General features: G+C 41.5%; 1 pseudogene across 1 annotated transcript in view; it reads left to right on the top strand.

The window, feature by feature from the left end:
• Positions 1-1,117: 1,117 nt before the first annotated feature.
• UBE2Q2P16 (Putative ubiquitin-conjugating enzyme E2Q2-like protein) overlaps positions 1,118-17,242 on the top strand; it is a 54,575-nt pseudogene continuing 38,450 nt past the window's right edge. Inside the window, exon 1 of the transcript XR_010131065.1 lies at positions 1,118-2,854. The product of XR_010131065.1 is annotated as a Putative ubiquitin-conjugating enzyme E2Q2-like protein (transcript). The remainder of the gene's footprint in view (positions 2,855-17,242) is intronic.

Genomic DNA, 17,242 nt, shown 5'->3' with positions numbered 1-17,242 from the left:
CTCAACACTATTATTTCTTATTTCTCCACAAGTTGAATTGCTCACTCCAGCCCCTCGAAGCATGCTCTTTTTGACACAGTTAGCTTTAGGCACATGGTTGGTGCTAAAAAAAAAAAAAAAAAGAGCATTCTGTCATTTTCATTGATTAACAAACGTGATGGCTTCACTGCAAAGTAAAGTTGATCCTCCTGGGCCCCTGAGTTCAAGAGTCTTTTAGACAAATGGCTCTGAGCTAAAACATGAGCATGCACGCATATGCATCTGTCTCGGTCTGAGGAGATAATTTGGATACTTGGTTGTTATCCTTGAGCATTTTCCTGCCTCATTAATGCATGTGTAGCCAGCACAATAATAATCATAGCTAATAATGGCTAAAGCTGAGGGCTTTCCTGAGCCAGGCAGTGGCTTTAAAACTTTAAAGTGGCTTTTAAAACTTTAACAGCTAAAGCTGAGGACTTTCCTGAGCCAGAAAGTGGCTTTAAAACTTTAAAGTTTTCACATGGACTCTCATTGAATAATTTCTGTTTTTCAGATCAAGAAACTGAGACTTACTATCACATTTGGGATTAAGTTAAAAAAAAAAAAGAAACTGAGGCTAAAAGCTGTCAAGCATTTCACAGCCAGCAAGCGGCTAAATCGGAACTTGAACCCAGGCAGTCTAGCCCTGGGATCCTGTGCCCTTCCTTACCCATTATCCAGTGTTGGCTACACAAAACTAATGAGTACATATTTTCAACTATAGTTTAAGTGGGTGACATATTTTTCACTATATTTTATGTAGGTGACTTTCAGTTTGGGGGTATTCTACTTACACAATCTATTGAGCTGGATGTTACTGAGAACAAAAAGAAACTAATGAACTCTGAAAAACATAAAACATGAGCAACATGACATCACTGCAAAAGACAAAACAGCACATAGCCTTCTTGTGACTGTATTTTGCTGACAGTCCATGAGCTGATAGCCTGAACTCAGCAGTGCTGTTCCCTTGGGAGACACACACACACACACACACACACACACACACACACACACACACGCACACACGCACACACACACACACACGCACACACACGCGCGCGCGCACACACGAGTTGGTGGTTTTGTACCTTCCCCCGCCCCTAAATACACACACACCAGTTGGTGGTTGTGCAGCCTGGAGCCTCCAGTCCGCGAGTGTGAGGAACGGACTAGATGGGTCCAGCAGTGCTGGGTCAAGGCCAGGAGGGGGCAGCCGGAAGCGCGCACATGCTCTGGACTCGTGCACCCGCCGAAGCGGGTGAGCACAGGGCGCGCGGGGGTGAGAGGTGAGGGGTGAGGGGTGAGGGGCGAGAGGGACGGGAGCGGGGTAGGGGCAGCCCTTTCCCAGGCGGTAGCGGGGGCTGTGGTGCTGTTGCCCTTTTAAGCTGCGGCTTGACAGGAGCAGCACCTCCTGTCGGTGGAGTCTGTTACAAGGGGAGCAGCCGCCCAGGCCGCCACACAGCTCCCCGCAGAGGCCTCGGTGCCCCTTGCCATTTTCCAGCCCTACTCCGACTAGAGTCCAGGCAGCGGGGAGAGGCGGAGCCGCGAGAGCGCCGCCGAGAGGTCCGGCGGGTGGTTGCGGCCGTGACAGCGGCTCCCGACCGGCTCACCTTCCGCGCCCCTCCCGCCAGAGGTGAGAGTAAAATGTCCGTGTCAGGGTTCAAGGCCAAGCTGAAGTTGTTGGCCTCTATTTTCCACAAGAACCAGGAGCCGCCGCGGCAGCTCAGGCTCCACTGCAACATCACGGTGAGGCGCCCAGCGGCGGCTTCACATGGCAGGGCGAGGGCGGAGAGGAAGAGCCCGGAGTCCCGGGACAAAGGGGAACCTGCCCAGGAGAGGCTCCCCGGGCCGGGTGAGCGCGCCCCTTTCTCCCGCGACTGGCCTGGCCCCGATCGCCGGGACTGCGGGAGGCTTGCGTGGGAGGAGGGGGAGGGCGCGTCTCTCTGGCTCCTTGCTGCGGGGCTGGCTTGGGGGCTGCCGGCACCTCTCGCCCCAGTCACCGCGCCCCGAGGTGGGAGCCCGCGTCGCCCACAGCCCTTTCGGGGCCCATGGTCGCCCTCAGTCAGCCAGCCTGCTCCCCGGGACCGCGACGGGGCGTGGCAGGGCGGCTCCGGCTGTTGTTTGAGCCCGGGCGGGGAAGGGGAAAGGCCTTCAAGATTTTCGGGTTTTTGGCCGGGCGCAGTGCTCGTTCCTGTAATCCCAGTACTTTGGGAGGCTGAGGCAGCTGGATCGCCTGAGGTCAGGAGTTCTAGACTAGCCCGGCCAACGTGGTAAAACCCTGTCTCTACTAAAAATACAAAAATTAGCCGGGCATGGTGGCAGGCACTTGTTGAGATGGAGTCTCACTCTGTCGCCCAGGCTGGAGTGCAGTGGGGTGATCTCGGCTTTCTGCAGCCTCCGTCTCTTGACAGTCCATGGGTTCAAGCGATTCTCCTGCCTCAGCCTCCCGAGTAGCTGGGATTACAGGCTCCAGACACCACGCCTGGCTAACTTTTGTGTTGTTTAGTAGAGACAGGGTTTCACCATGTTGGCCAGGCTGGTCTCGAACTCCTGACCTCAAATGACCCATCTCTGCCTCCCAGAGTTTTGGGATTACAGGCCTGAGCCACCGCGCCCGGATCCAAGGCTTTAAGCTTAAATGCCTCGTTCTTCAGTCAGGTTTTCCTTGTTCCCGCATGTTCAGCCAATCGTGTTTAAGGAGAAACTAACAATGAAAACGGACTCGTTGATGGAGGAAAAGTTGGAATGCAGCCTCTGGTGCTGTTTGAGCGATCTCTCTATCCCGGGTCGCTGCTGTGTTCTGGAAAGGCGCATTGTACCCTGGATGCAGCAGGTAAGAGTCCTGTCCAGGTGCTCTGCCCGCTTTTCCTTTCAGGCTTCTGTATCATCTATTTTTCCCCTGTAGAATGTGCCCCTGACAGCCACCCCCTAACCCTACCCAATTTGTCTTTACGTGTCTGACCATCAAGGCTCTTCTGGGTCATATTCAGTTCATGCTGATATTTCCCCTTCCTCCCCTCTTTAGTCCTCACTATTTTTGCTTTGGTCATGTTATGCTGTATTCTGTAAGGTTTTTTAATTTTTTTTTTTATGATGGCAGGGGAGAATATTTTATAATTATGCTTTGTGCTTTTTATCTTCTACTCAATAAATGCTTGGTAAATATTTGTTTTATTGAATGTATTACCCTATTCTAGCTATATTGTGCTTGAACAAAAATCTTAACTGCCTTGTAAGTTAACTGCTAAGAATTTGTCAAAAGTGCAGACATAACATCAAGAACTTGTCATGGATAGTACAAAAAGGTCTCTAAGGGCTTGATGGAAGTCTGTAAATTGACTTCCTATGAAAGAGAGTGTAAGAAGTGAAAATGTAAAGCATGACTGGAGAGCCACAGTGATGAAGCCAGGGTCCCTTTCTCCAGATCCTTTGTAACAGTGTTATGTGATCTCTTCTAGAAGATCGTTCTGAAGGATAATGCCAACTCGGAACCTAGGAAACCATCCAGTGGGTTTCTGCAGCTTAGGTGGTTCAAATCCTCATCAGTACCTTTGTTTTCTCTGCCTCAGTTTGCTAACAATGATGTTCTCAGTAGCTGTAATTGCTGTCTTTGAATACTTAAGCATTTTTTTAGATGACAGGGATATATGTGCATTTTTATTTTACCAAGTGTTAGAATTTTTACTCTGCTTTTGTGGGCTCTGAGTTAGCTACTTGGTTGTTTAGATGTAAAATGATTAGCAGGGAAAACTCTGTGTGTGTGTGTGTGTGTGTGTGTGTGTGTGTGTGTGTTATAAGTTTCTTTTGTTGTCAGAGGACTTAGAATTTTATTTTATATGGTAATTCTGTCAATTTACTTTATTCTCCGCCCCACATTTATTGAACAGCAAAGTATGAAAGTAACGTGTCCCATAACCAGCCTTCAGAAAAATTACAACTGCTGTATATCTGAAATTCTTTTTTTCTTTTTTTAATTTTGAGAAGGAGTCTCACTCTATCACCCAGCCTGGAGTGCAGTGGCACAGTCTCGGCTTACTGGAAACTCTGCCGCCCAGGTTCAATCGATTCTCCTGCCTCAGCCTCCTGAGTAGCTGGGATTACAGGCATCTGCCACTGCACCTGTCTAATTTTTGTAATTTTAGTAGAGTCGGGTTTCACCATGTTGGCCAGGTTGGTCTTGAACTCCTGACCTCATAATCTGCCTGCCTTGGCCTCCCAAAGTGCTGGGATTACAGGCATGAGCTACCGTGCCTGGCTGAACTTGCAAGAAAAATATGTGCATCAGTTTTCAAAAAATTATATCAAAAGATAGCTGTGCCCTACATTTGGAAAGATACAAAAACTGAACATACCGGCAGGCAGTTTTGCTTGCTGGTGCTTGAGATAGAGCCACACATTGGTCTCAGTGGATTTATGGAGAAAAATAGATACAGAATATTGTTTCTAATTAAGACCAAAAAATCCTTTTCTTAAGCAGTGACAGGTAAAGAGGTTGTCTTGGCTAACCTTGAATTGTGTTGCCCTTGATTGAGACAGTTTTATGGTGGGGATGGTAGTGGTGATAAACTTGTTTGAAATTTGTCTGCTTATAGTAAGCTTTGTGGTAGCTGTCACAGACAACTTCATCCTCACAGGCCCTAAAATTACTATAAAACTAATAGAATGGAGGAGAAACAAAGGACCTGAATAATTAGATGCTTAGATAATTGTTCTGTGTTTTCATAACCGGTGAAAAAGAGCAGTGTTAGAAGTACTTAAACATTCCATGTAAGGAACACTGCCTGAATTTATATTGTGATTTGAGAGCATCATTCACTGTTTAAAAACAGGCATATTGTAGGTAATATTTTAAAGACAGATAGAAAACTTATCTTTTCAAGATGGATCTAAAGCTTAACCTTATCAAAATTACAAAATGTGAAGGATACGATTGAAAAATATTAATGCATAGGTTTAAATATTGGTCATCATTTTAGATGTCTTTCAAAGTAGGTTGTCTCTTAAATATTAAACTGAACAAACATTGAACTTGTTGTAGAGTTTGTGCTCAAGGTTAAGTTTCCTGGGGTGATGGATATTTTATAATACGGATAACAAAAAGTTCTTATTTTAAGAAATTTAGAAAATTTTTAGGCAAAACTAGAAAGTAATACCGATAATTCTACCACTCAGAATGTACCACTATCAGAATTTTGTATCTTTCAGTCATCTGCTCATCTCTTTTCTCCTTTGCTTGTATGTGTTCCCTCTCCCTTAAAAAATCAGATTTTTTTTGTAATCTGCATGTTCACTCAACAATATTGTAGATTTGTGTCATAAGTTACTCCTCTACAGTGCCTTCAGTTATTGTGTGCTTTGTGTTGGATGACTGTACCATCTAGTCTTTCATGTTTCCTGGTACTGACTACATAGGGGTGAGAGAGAGAGAGAGAGAGAGAGAGAGAGAGAGAGAGAGTGTGTGTGTGTGTATTTTTTTTCTACCTTAACTAATGCTTTGGACATCAACAGGTAGAGCTAAATCCTTGAAACCTTCCAAGTCGTGGCTTTCAGTTATTGCTGCATTGGTTTCTAGAGATGGAACAAATTATATTGTATGGAAACTTTTTTTTTTTGAGACAAAGTCTCACCTTGTCACCCAGGCTGGAGGGCAATGGCATGATCTTGGCTCACTAAAACCTCCACCTCCCAGGTTCAAGTGATTCTCTTGCCTCAGCCTTCTGAGTAGTTGGGATTACAGGTGCCTGCCACCATGCCTGGCTAATTTTTGTGTTTTTACTAGAGATGGGGTTTCATTATGTTGGCCAGGCTTGTCTCGAACTCCTGACCTCAGGTGATCCACTCACCTTGGCCTCCCAAAGTACTGGGATTATAGACATGAGCCACCATACTCAGCCTTTTTTTCTTCTAGGTACCAGCTTTTATTTATCAGATTGGTAAAAATGTTAGAAAGTGTGCAATGAAATGGGCATTCTCACAGTCGTGGCAGAAAGTATAATTATCTTGACTTTCTAGAAAGCATTTTGGCTTTCTAGAAACTTGCCTAACCTCTTCCCATTTAGGCAAGATGGATTCTGACTACACCTAGGTGGCCAACCTTGTCCCTGTGATTCCATCTCTCCCAAAAGGAGAGGTCTAGTTTCAGTGAAAACCCAGGTTTTCTTGGCTTAGCCCACCTGACAGCTAATCACTGGAAATGGGGTGGGCCAGTAGAGTCCTTTGGTTAGGTTTTGTGTCAAGAGAGGGATGTGGAAAGATGGGAGAGAGTTAGCAAAACTGGCCTCAATGGAACTATGTAAGTTAACATAGAATGGCAAAGGAATCTTTCTTCCAAGGAAGAAATTCTAGGGAAGGAAGAAAGTGGAGGGGAAGGCAGCAGTTCTCAAAGTTTTGGGGTCAGGATTCTTTTACACTCTTAAAAGTATATTGAGGGCCCAAGGAGCTTTTGTGTATGTAGGTTATATCTATTGGTATTTATCACTAGAAATTAAATCAGAAATACTTAAAATATTCTTTAAAAGCTCACCAAATATTGTTATAAATGCTTTTATGAAAAGAAAATTTCTAAACTCAAAGTAGTACAATCTTACATCTTTTGCAAATTTCTTTGATGTTTGATATGTCATTTGTACCTGCATTCAATTTATTGTGTGATATTTGCTTGAGAAAATGTGAACAAAGGCTAATCTCATACAGATAGGCATTTTAGATCATTGTGGATATTTCTTTTTCTTTTTCTTTTTTTTGAGATTGGGTCTTGCTCTGTTGCCCAGGCTGGAATGCAGTGCTATGATCACAGCTCACTGGACCCTCAGTATCTGGGGACTCAGGTGCTCCTCCCACCTCAGCCTCCAGAGTAGCTGGGACTACAGGTGTATACTACCCCACCTAGCTAATTGTTTGTATTTTTTGTAGAGACAGGGTTTTGCCATGTTGCCTTGGCTTCTTTTTTGATACTCCATCAAAACTTAATTTTTCTTGAACTTTGGATCTTTTACCCTTGCATGATATTATAACATCACGCATTGTTCAGTTCGAAAATAATGGTTCACTGAGATCTTCTATATATTGATATGTTTGATTATATGATATCAAAATACACTCATCAATATCACCATCAATCTCATCAGAATACTTCTGGAAAGTGATGGTGGATATAAGTTTTCTAAAATTCTAATTTTTTTGTTCAAAAGCTTGAGTTTTAGTATTAGCAATTTTATTGTTGAATTTTATTATGGCCTGTCTATTGTTTTCCTTGAAATAACAGAATCTCCTTTTTTTTGAGAAAATGTCTCCCAAAACCCAAGCTGAAATAAAATTTTTTCAGTCATCATTTGAAGTAAAAATGATATTCCATTAAAGTGGTTAATTCACTTCATAACTTAGTCACATGAGGGTTTTTTCTCAGGCAGTCTGTAGGAATGCTCATGTATACTTCCCATTTCATCACTTGAAATATTAAAAAGATATATTCAAGGATTAAGATGTAAAATTTTCACTGCTTCATCATAGACATTCTTTTTATTTTTGAGACAGGACCTTGTTCTGTCACCCAGGCTGGAGTGCAGTAGCATGATCACAGCTCACTGTAGCCTCAACCTTCTGGGCTCAATCAATCCTCCTGCCTCAGCCTGCCAAGTAGCTGGGACTACAAGCATGCAACCACCATGTCCAGCTAAGTTTTATATTTTTAGTAGAGACGGGATTTCACCATGTTGGCCAGGCTGGTCTCAAACTCTTGACCTCAGGTGATCTGCCCACCTTGGCCTTCCAAAGTGCTGGGATTACAGGCATGAGACACCGTGCCCGGCCCTCCCTTCCTTTTTACACCTTTAAACCTTTCCCGTGCACAGTAGTCATACCATGACTACTAGTAGTTTGGTGTTACTGCCTTTATTTATGCTAAAGTACCAGCATTTTTACCCACCATTGTATCTGCACCCTTAAAGCAAATGTCACCATGTTAGTATTCCTGTCAAAATAGTTTGGACCTGGGGGTCTGAGGGCCAAACTTTGTGAACCATTGAAATAGGTACTTAAACCTACTATATATCATATCTTTTCATCTACAAGATTTTTAAAAACTTGATTTCAGTTAATGTTTTTGTAATTTTTAAAATTTGGTTTTGAGGGGTTTCAGTCCAGAGCAACAACACGTATTTTTTTTTTTTTTTTTTTTTTTTGAGATGGAGTCTCGCTTTGTCACCCAGGCTGGAGTGCAGTGGCTCGACCTCAGCTCACTGCAAGCTCCGCCTCCCGGGTTCACGCCATTCTCTTGCCTCAGCCTCTCCAAGTAGCTGGGACTACAGGCGCCCGCCACCACGCCCGGCTAATTTTTTGTATTTTTTAGTAGAGACGGGGTTTCACCGTGGTCTCGAACTCCTAACCTCGTGATCCATCCGCCTCGGCCTCCCAAAGTGCTGGGATTACAAGCGTGAGCCACCGCGCCCGGCCAACAACACGTATTTTATTTTGCTTATGCTGAAGTTTAGTAGACAGATACTAACCTAATAGAATGAGGTCCTAAATCTAGTTGCAGTTTCTTTAGCCAAAATAAACAAACAAACAAACAAAAAACCCCAAAACTAAAAATGTGAAAATGATCCATATGTTGTATTCCCAATGTATGCTGAAGAATTTGGAGATGAAAATGCAATAGTCAGTAAGTGGTATTCTTTAAGAATAGGATTGGGACAGGCATGGAGGCTCACACCTGTAATCCCAGCACTTTGGGAGGCCGAGGTGGGCGGATCACGAGATCAGGAGATCGAGACCACCCTGGCTAACACGGTGAAACCTCGTCTCTACTAAAAATACAAAAACTTAGCCAGGCATGGTGGTGGGTGCCTAAAGTCCCAGCTACTCCAGAGGCTGATGCAGGAGAATGGCGTGAACCCGGGAGGCGGAGCTTGCAGTGAGCTGAGATCGCACTACTGCATCCAGCCTCTGGGTGACAGAGCAAGACTCCGTTTCAAAAAAAAAAAAAAGAATAGGATTAACTCTGAAGAGTTTCTTTTAGACTGTAAAGAGATTTGGGACACTATAAGAGAGGAATGAGAAGAATGAGAATAGTAAAATTATTATTGAATAGATATACTGTTAATGATATGCTCCTTCAGTACAACTTGTTTTTCTTTTCTTTCTTTCTTTCTTTTTTTTTTTTTTTTTTTGAGATGGAGTCTTGCTCTGTCACCAGGCTGGAGTGCAGTGGCGCTTCTCAGCTCACTGAAACCTGGGTTCAAGCTCTTACCCTGCCTCAGCCTCCTGAGTAGTTGGAACTACTGGCACATGCCACCACACCTGGCTAATTGTTATTATTTGAGTAGAGACGGGGTTTCACCATGTTGGCTGGGATGTCTCGATCTCCTGACCTCGTGATCCGCCCACCTCGGCCTCCCAAAGTGCCGGGATTACAGGTGTGAGCCACCGCACCCGGCCAACTTGGTTTTCTTAAAAGAACCTTTGGTAAATATTTGGTTTCTGTGGCTTCAGCTATCATTCAGATTACAGTTTTTAAAGCAATATTTCCTAAAGTTGTTTGTGCGAAATGGTTTTGCATGACTTGAACCTAGTTCTTCTGAAGCTAATATATAATAATAATGACTTTTCCCCAATTTATAATGGAAAATCCTACAACAGAGTAAATGTCTATTAGTGGGTGAAAGCACATAATGCTTAGTTCATTAGCTTTTAAAAAAAATCACATGTAATTGTGTTCTGAAAAAACATGTATAGTAATGGCATTTTTGGTATTACTTGGTTTGTGTGGTAGAATAAAATGTTAGAATTTTATGCTGTTTGAATTAGTTATCTATTGCTCTGTAACAAATTTAGCAGCTTAAAACAACAAACATTATCTCACAGTTTCTGTGGGTCAGAATTCTGTGCAGTTTACCTTGGGTTCACTGGCTTGGTCTCTCACCAGGCAGTGAAGGTGTTGATGGCGGCTGTGATCATCCCAAGGCAGGATAGGGAGAGAATCTGTCTCCAAGCTCACACTGGCAGGAATCACCTCAGAGGCTGCTGGACTGGGCCTCCGTTTCTAGGTGGCTATTGGTCAGAGGCCTTTTACAATACCTTGCCATGTGGGCCTCTCCATAGGGCACCTCATCACATGGCAACTGGCTTCCATCACAGGGAGCAATGGAAAGAGCAGGAGAAGGGTGACCAAGGCAGGCATCGTAGTCTCCTTGTAGCCTCATCTCAGAAGTGATGTTATTACTTTTGCTGTATTCTCTTTGTTAGAAGTGAGTCACTAGGTCCAGGGGTGGAATTTTACAAGGGTGTGAATGGCAGGAGGTGAGGGTGATCAGGGCCATTTAGAGGCTGCCTACCAGTGTTGAAGAAAATTGTTGACTTCTATGAGCTGTAGCAGCAGACAGTGCTATGCAAGGAGAATGGCTGTTTCAGAAGTCCAGCTCCTCACATGAATTTAATGTGTTGCCTTTTCCACCATACATTTTATTTAAATCCATGGTCATCTTGCCATTTAGTGGTGTGGTTTAATTGCATATTTGGGTTAGTCTGTATGTAATGTTTAACATAGGTGTCTCTGTGTTAAACAGGAATCCTCTTCATTTTCTTTACCAATATGGTTTGTGGACTATGATGAGCCAAATCTGACATCAGTTCTGGAATGTCTAGAAGATGCTAAGAACAACAATTCAGTGAGGAAAGAAGCCAAGCTATTTTCTCTTTTCCTCATGAAAATTATATTTAGAAATTAAATATTAAGGTGATAAAAACAAAAGCATGATTAATGACTATAATATTAGAGGAATTAAAGTCTGGGTATTTTAAGTCCTTCCAATCTTACTTACTACCTGGATTCTCTTTATTATTTCCCACAAGTATAACCTTAGTTTAGATTAGGAATTCAGGATCTCTTTTTCCCTGAATTCTAACCATTAAGCCAAGCAAGCATTTTGGGTAGTGACCACTAGCCAAGGTGGGAAGTAGAAAAAAGACCAAGGTGGAAGTGAAAGGAGAGAAGGGGAGAATGACACCAGAACTAGTGGGAGGGGATTGCCTTTTCTTTCAAGGGTCTGTAAGTCTGCAGTAAAAGTCAAAGGTATTCAAATAGGAAGTTTTGTTCTTGTTTTAGTATATAAAGAAATATAACTTTCCATGTTGGAAAAATTTTAAAAACCTTTTTTAAATTATAAAACTCATAAGCAACCATTGTTGAGAAAATTAGTAAAGTACAGAAAAGAGAAAAGAAAAAAATTAAAGTCTCCCATAATTTATCTACCTAATATAACCACTATTGGCAGTTGACATGATGGCCATTTCCTGCCAGTATATATTTTTTCTTTGCTAGTAAAATGCATAACCCTTATACATATGTTTAAATAGTTGAGGTCATATTCTCTGTAGTTTTATATTCTTTTTCTTTTTTTTGTGACAGAGTCTCACTCTGTCACCCAGGCTGGAGTGCAGTGGCATGATCTCAGCTCACTGCAAGCTCTACCTCCTGGGTTCCCACCATTCTCCTGCCTCAGCCTCCCCAGTAGCTAGGACTACAGGTGCCCACCACCATGCCCGGCTAATTTTTTGTATTTTTTAGTAGAGATGGGGTTTCACCATGTTAGCCAGGATGGTCTCGATCTCCTGACCTCGTGATCTGCCCACCTTGGCCTCCCAAAATGCTGGGATTACAGGCATGAGCCACTGTGCCCAGCCATTTTATATTCTTTTAAAAAGTATTTACTGTATTTTCCCATGATGTCATAGTCTTTATAGAAAAATAACAATCATTATTTTCAGTTGACATGATTGTTTACCTAAAAATATCCAAAGGAACCAACTGAAAAAAAAATTTTAAGATTACTGGTTAAAAGTTCTTTTATATAAAAATCAATAGCCTTCCCCAATGTTAGCTATAATCACATAGAAGATATAGTGATGAAGTATTTTTTCAGGTATTTCAGCAAAAATTAAATACCTAGGAATAAACTTAGATGTGCAGGGCTTTTATCAAAGACAGGACAAAATTTTGCTGAGTGGAATGAAAGATTTGCATTCTATGTTCCTGGATGAGCAGATTTCATGTTATAAATATGTTAGTTATCACCATGTCTTCATATTAATTTATAAATGTAATTTCTGCTGGGCACAGTGGCTCATACCTGTAATCCAAACAGTTTGGGAAGCTGAGGCGGGTAGATGACAATTAGCTGGGTGTCTGTGGCACACACTTGTAGTTCCAACTACTCCTGAGGCTGAGGAGGGAGGATCACTTGAGCCTGGGAGGCAGAGGTTGCAGTGAGCCGAGATCATGCCTGTGAACTCCAGCCTGGGTGACAGAGTAAGACCCTGTCTCAAAAAAAAAGAAAAAAGAAAAAAGAAAAAAAAGTGTGTGTATATATACACATTTTGTATTTTATATATATAAATTGTGTATGTATGTGTATATATACAAATTTCAGTAGAAATTCCAGCAAATTTATTTTTGGCACTTGACAAAATGACTCTAAAATTTGTTTAGAAGAGTAAATAATAAAAAATAATAAAGTATAGACTCTTTCAACCAGATATTAAATAAAATATTGTGGACTAGCCCTGGGCCAGACAGATAAAGGTAATGGAAGTTTAAAACCAGAGTCATGCAAATGAGAATTTAGTATAAGGAAAAGGTGGTGTTTTAACTTACTAGTGAAAAGATAGATTATTCTATAAATAGTTTTAGGAGAACTGGCCATTTGAGGAAGTTTGAGTCTTAACTTCAATTTTTGTCAGAATAAGTTGTAGTAGGTTTAAACACATCTATTCTTAAAAATTAGAACAGAAGAACATCGATTTGAAGATATTTTAAGAGTTAGGGCTGAGGCTGGGCACAGTGGTTCACTGTAATCCCAGCACTTTCAAGGCCAAGGTGGGAAGATTGCTTGAGCTCAGGAGTTTGAGATCAGCCTGGGCAACATAGCAAGACTCTCTCTCTCTCTCTCTCTCTCTCTCTCTTTCTAGATATAGATATACATATAAACACACATACACATACAAAATAGAGTTAAGTTTTGTATGGAGAGCCATGAAGATAAGAGGTAAAAATTAAAGGCTTGATGGACACATGTTTACATCTCCAGCAAGGGGGTTGATGGAAAGAATGATAGACATAGCTCCATTACTGCTACCTCCTTTTAGGAAGCTGCTTCTGAATATCTAAAGATAACAGTTTTATAATAGCAGAAATGAGGTTTTTTTCAGTGTCTAAAATATTACATAACATACATACAACATAAACATGTTCAAAACTTAAATGAAGTAGGATATAAATTTGGGCCTAGTGTTTAAAAAAGTAAATGTATTTACATGAAGGAGAAAACAACTCACCTCCCAGTCTTACAGCCTCTGCCAGTTTATCATAACCTAGTTTCTTGAGAGTATAAGCTACATGTCTTCACCTTTTTTCACTGAGCTCATTATAATCTGGATTCTGCCTTCATCGTTGCGCTAAAATTTATCTCCTAGTTGCCAAATCCAGTGGCTCCCCTCTTAGTCCCCAAATTGACCCCTCTGCAGTATTTTGATACTGTTGATTGTTCCCTTGTTGAAACATTCCTCCGTTCTTAATGTCCACCAATAAAGAGCTGGTTAAATAAAAATTATAGTGTACAGTTTTATAATAGAATATTCTGTTGTAGACCAAAAAAAAAATGCAGCCAGTCTTTCCATAAGAGCATGTGCAAACTTCTAAGATATATTAAGTAAAAAAGTAAGGCATAAAATATTGTATATAATCTGACCCCTTTAGTATACAGTGTAAAAACATCTATGTCTGTGCTAGTTTATACTTGCTTTTTTCTCCCCTGTTGGATACAGGAAACTGTGAATAGTAGAACACAATTAAAAAAGACTGTGTGGCTTCTGTGCCAGGACCTGTGATAATTGGGTATAAAAGACAAAAAAGGTATTTCCCTATCCTCTGGGAAGGGACGTGATAATCAACTGGGACTTTTATCAGATTATTTTCTCCTGTTTTGATCTTATCACCCTGCCTTGGTCTCCTCCGATCTCTTCTTCCTTGGCCTACTTCTTTCTTCTCTTCTCATTCTGTGCTTTCTCTGAGTAATCTTTGACTCCCATTACTTAAGTCATGACCTGTGTTCCAGGGATTCCTAAATCTGTATTCATCTCCAGAGTTTCATACCCATATATCTGTCTGTATATCATATATGTTAGGGAATCTCACTTGGCATGACATGGGTGTTCAACATGATATTTAAATTTTCATGTATCCACCTCCTAGCACCCTATCAGCCCCATCATGTGTTCCATCAATAATTCTCCTTGTCATTGTGAGTGGGACAAAATGAAATAATCAAAGTAGTCACCCATGCCTAAACCTGGGAACTGTCTTAGCGTTCTTTTATATGCTACTGTTCTCTTATCCCCCCAAACTAGTAAATTTCTAAGACCTGTCCTTCTGAATGTTCTTACTATTTTCCCTGTGATCTCAGTTTCTTCTTCCCATCCCTCAAATGCTTTTTGTGTGTGTGCGTGGTGGCGAAGAGAGTAAAATTGAAATTCATGGAAAATGTACTACCCTGTCTTTCTTTCTCTCTTTCTCTCTCTCCCTCTCTCTCTGTCTCTCTCTCTCTCTCTCTTCTTTCTTTCTTTTCTTGCAATGAAGTCTCACCTCGCTCTGGTCACCCAGGCTGGAGTACAATGGCACAATCTTGGCTCACTGCAACCTCCACCTCCTGGGTTCAAGTGATTCTCGTGCCTCAACCTCCTCAGTAGCTGGGATTACAGGCATCTGCCACCATGCCCAGCTAATTTTTGTATTTTTAGTAGAGATGAGGTTTCATCATGTTGGCCAGGCTGGTCTCAAACTCCTGACCTCAGGTGATCCACCCACCTCGGCCTCCCAAATTGCTGGGATTACAGGTGTGAGCCACTGTGCCTGGCCACTACCCTGTCTTTCTTGTTGCTTGGTATGACTCACTAACCTGCTGCCTGTCTCCCACTGCAGTGGGATAATTTAGGAATCCGAGAGACTGAGGGGTTGAGGAGGATATATATTATTATTTAGGTGCACTGGCCCAGTCAAATTAACATCTAAAGGACTGAGCCCTGAACAAAGAGTCAGGTTACCTTTTAAGCATTTTGTGGGTTCGGGGGAGATCTGTGCAAGGGGAAGCATATTACAGAAGCAAGAAACAAAGACAGTTATTCAGTTGAGACATGCATTACATTATTTCTTACTTTTCAAGGAAAAACATGTTTTACAACTTGAGTTTATCTGTCTAGTGACCTTGCAGCTGCACAGCTAGAGAAACAGGGTCTTCAAAATGCCTGGGAGAGGAGGAGAGATGAGGTTCACTAGCCTCAGAAAAACAGGCAGTTAATTTTTAAAGGACTCTACCTCTTTTTCTTTCTTAGGGGGAATTCGGTTTTTTTTTTTTTACAAACAGTGTTTGCTTACACATTCTTTTTTATTATTATTATTTTTATACTTTAAGTTCTAGGATACATGTGCATAATGTGGAGGTTTTTTACATATGTATACATGTGCCATGTTGGTATGCTGTACCCATTAACTCATCATTTACATTAGGTATACCTCTCCCCTCCCCCCACCCCACAACAGGCCCCAGTGCGTGATGTTCCCCATCCTGTGTCCAAGTGTTTTCATTGTTCAGTTCCCACCTATGAGTGAGAACATGTGGTGTTTGGTTTTCTGTCCTTGCGATAGTTTGTTGAGAATGATGGTTTCCAGCTTCATCCATGTCCCTACAAAGGACATGAACTCATCCTTTTTTATGGCTGCATAGTATTCCATGATGTGTATGTGCCACATTTTCTTAATCCAGTCTACCATTGATGGACATTTGGGTTGGTTCCAAGTCTTTGCTATTGTGAATAGTGCCGCACTAAACATATGTGTGCATGTGTCTTTATAGCAGCATGATTTATAATCCTTTGGGTATATACCCAGTAATGGGATGGCTGGGTCAAATGGTATTTCTAGTTCTAGATCCTTGAGGAATTGCCACACTGTCTTCCACAATGGTTGAACTAGTTTACAGTTCCACCAACAGTGTAAAAGTGTTCCTATTTCTCCACATCCTCTCCAGCGCCTGTTGTTTCCTGACTTTTTAATGGTTGCCATTCTAACTGGTGTGAGATGGTATCTCATTGTGGTTTTGATTTGCATTGCTCTGATGGCCAGTGATGATGGGTGTTTTTTCATGTGTCTGTTGGCTGCATAAATGTCTTCTTTTGAGAAGTCTCTGTTGATGGGGTTGTTTGATTTTTTTCTTGTAAATTTGTTTAAGTTCTTTGTAGATTCTGGATATTAGTCCTTTGTCAGAGGGGAAGATTGCAAAAATTTTCTCCCATTCTGTAGGTTGCCTGTTCACTCTGATGGTAGTTTCACATTCTTTAATTTCTTTTAATTCCTGTTTCACCCCAGCACTCCTGTAGCCCCTTCTGTGCCAGAGGTCAGAGTGTCCAGGTCTGTGTCCAGATCACCTTGCCTCATCTTCATTATATACTTAGCACAAAACAGAGCACATTGCGTGCATAATGAATCCACACTGGGGCTTGGCTTCCTTTTAAGCATGAGGATTTTTGGTGGATCCTAATTTACAGTTCAACCTTCCTGTTTCCACTTGCTTCATTGTTCACTTTGGGAATGCTTATTCTTTGCTTTGTTAACCCATTCTAATCCTGTGTCCTCTTACTTTGTCCTTTGTAAACCTGCTTCTTTCTCTTCATCTCTTTTCTTGGTCAGAGACACCCAGAAAATTGTTCCTGACCAAGTGAAGTGAGTCCTTATTAGATCCCATATGAGTCACCTTATACATTAAAAAACATTTTAAACAATGAAAACCACACTTGTGCACATAGTTTACCTTGCTTATTTCCTTAAAGTAAACAATCTTACAATACAATTTGGACTTAAACATGGAAACTTACAGTTATTTTTTGCAGTTTCCCAGTGAACGATTATTTTTTAGACAGACACTTAAGAGCCTACTAAGTATCAAGTGTTTTACAGGTTTCATTTAATCTTTACTATTCTGGGAAAGTTTTCATTTCTTTGTTTTACAGATGAGTAGACTGAAACTCAAGGAATTAGATATGATATCCAAGGTCATCTAGATTTCCAGGCTCTGTCTGCTGGATCACATTTCCTTTTGTACTTTTAACTATGACTGGAATATATAATTTTATAATCCATGTGTAACAATACTGCCTGTGTGTGGTTTTTTTCTTT

Source organism: Gorilla gorilla, chromosome 16 (assembly GCF_029281585.2).
Source record: "Gorilla gorilla gorilla isolate KB3781 chromosome 16, NHGRI_mGorGor1-v2.1_pri, whole genome shotgun sequence".
Classification (NCBI taxonomy): domain Eukaryota; kingdom Metazoa; phylum Chordata; class Mammalia; order Primates; family Hominidae; genus Gorilla; species Gorilla gorilla.
The sequence above is the reverse complement of the archived record's forward strand: the minus strand, read 5'-3'. Positions and strand labels throughout refer to the sequence as shown.